The sequence below is a fragment of the Macrobrachium nipponense genome, chromosome 11 (assembly GCF_015104395.2).
Source record: "Macrobrachium nipponense isolate FS-2020 chromosome 11, ASM1510439v2, whole genome shotgun sequence".
Lineage (NCBI taxonomy): Eukaryota > Metazoa > Arthropoda > Malacostraca > Decapoda > Palaemonidae > Macrobrachium > Macrobrachium nipponense.
The window spans coordinates 65,932,362-65,934,861 of NC_061087.1; positions in this window are offsets into that span (position 1 = coordinate 65,932,362).

The window sequence follows — 2,500 nt, forward strand, 5'->3', positions numbered from 1 at the left end:
CCGAATAAATTCCCGTTCGGTTAAACATATATGAAAATATATTAATTCAGAGGTAGACCGAATTAGATATTAAAGGACATTTGTAGCTCGATATATGTATATGAATCACGGTAATGTGATATATATATATATATATATATATATATATATATATATATATATATATATATATATATATATATATATAGAAAAGTAGCATGATGTCTAAAATTAAATTGCCATGAAAATAGCATATTGGTGATTTCTTTTTGCTTTAAGTGGTAAAATAACTTTCTTCAGATAGAAAATAAGGTAAAAAAAATCCATCACTTTTCCAGAGATCTCGTAAGTGAGGATTATCCCACACCGAAAATCAAATCTTATTAGTGAAAAAGTTAAATGCAGGAAAGTTGTTTCAAGAGGTTCATGCCGAGACTGTCATCTTGATGGAAACGAAAACTATAATCTGTAGAACAGTTTTAGTTATCTGTAAAAGAAAACTATTAAGATGGCTGATTGTCTGTTCGTCCGCATTTTTTCTCTCCGCTCTCAGAACTTAAAATCTACTGATGGTAGAGGGTTGCAAATTGATATGTTGATCATCTAACCTCCAATCATCAAACGTACTAAAAATTGCCCTCCTGTATTCTTAGTAGTGTTCATTTTTATTGACGGTTAAGTTTAACCATGGTCGCGTGACTGACACCGCTATAGGCGCCAACAACACTGAAAGTTTCATCGGCTACGGCTGAGTTTCAGGGGTCGTGGCTGAGAGTTTCATACAGCATTATATGATGTACTGAAAACTTGACATAATAAAAAAATTTAAGCTGTTAACAATAAAAGAACAGAATGATCAGCAAAGTATGAAATTCTATTGACATTTTAACTACTTACACTGAAAACCTGATCTTTCAATCACCTCTCCAAAACGTATAAAGCAGAACTCATTCTATATACAAGTTTCTTATGAAAATAACTGTTTACCACTGCGCATCTCACACTCCATAACCGGAAACGTCTCAATGCCGTAGTAGTTAATTATGCACATTTTACAAAGCACGGCAAGGTACCACGTTATTTTCCAACTTAAAATCGCGTCGGTATTATGCTTCTCATGTCTCTGAAATGGACGTAATCTGTGCTTTTTTGCGTAGAGAAAACTGTAGTAAAATTAGGTCAACTACATAGATTTGCCTAGCTCTCAATGTCTACATTCGTCACGTCATCTGCCATTAATTTATACTCTGAAGTTAACTTCGCAACTTCTGAAGAAATTCACACACACAAAAAAAATAATAAGAACAGTACCACGTCTAACGAAATTATTTAATTCAGAAGCATGCAGCTCAAATGAACATTATCTCTAGCAAATCAATTTCACATGGCTATTTTATAGGTACTGCAGATTTTAATCTTAAAATAAATAGGAATAACAAATAGAAATGTAATATCTGTGATTTTACAAACAAGTGCGGAGGAGTATAAACACGCGTGTATATAAATAGAACTTTAAAAAAACACACGCAAAGAAAGAAGAGACATGGAAATGAAAATTAATTCACTTTAATAACTATTATATCTGTCATTTTAACTGCCTGCGATCAGTTACGTAATCAAACTTGCTGCACGTGTTTCATTAATTAGTTAATGATATCCAATATATTAAGCAACATCGCTTGATAATGTAAGTTGAGTCCAAAATTAAAAAAAGCGGATTATAATACGAATGAACTCATATGTGACTATCGCTTGTCTATATAAATAAAGAAGAAATGCGTTAAATAAAACTGAAGGCGGTGCTTATGCAAACAACCTATTAGAGTAGGATGAATATATATGACGCTTATATCAGAATGTATTTTGTGCTTGATTTTTCTTGAAGATAAGATTTTTCTTGAGATGAGGCGAATATTTTTGCGCGTTCTCCTGGAAAGACTTTCCGTGTACCTTCCTTGAAGCAAAATAATCCATTGTCTCGGAATCATTTCTATCAGTGGGCGATGTTTTCTAAGATTTCCCCAACTTATTCTCGCTATCTTTACTTCCCGTCACTTTAGATATTTTTCTATATTGTTTTATTTATGTATTCTTTTTATCTCATTTTTGTTGGTGATAATTTTTTTACTTAATATTTTACATCTACTAAAACTACGCTTTTTTAGTTGGGAAAATGTTTAACTAAAATATACGGAAGACATTTGCCCTTTAAGCTCTGCTTACATATTAGCTTTCTAGATGGGTTTCTTTTTTCGAACCCGGAGAACATTTTCATTTATACTTGCATAGGCTACCAGTTGCAGTTGGATGAAATATATGGCATTTATACTAAGAACATAATATGGTTTTGGTAATCTTTATGCTCATTAAGAAGCACCGATACTATATACAATTAAGGTTATTTGTTCCAGTGCATGGATGAGGTTTTACTTCTCACAATTTTACAACTGTATCCCTTTTCATTTTTGTTTACCTAATATTTTACAAATCCTATGAACAAGAATATGCTCACGGCAAGGCT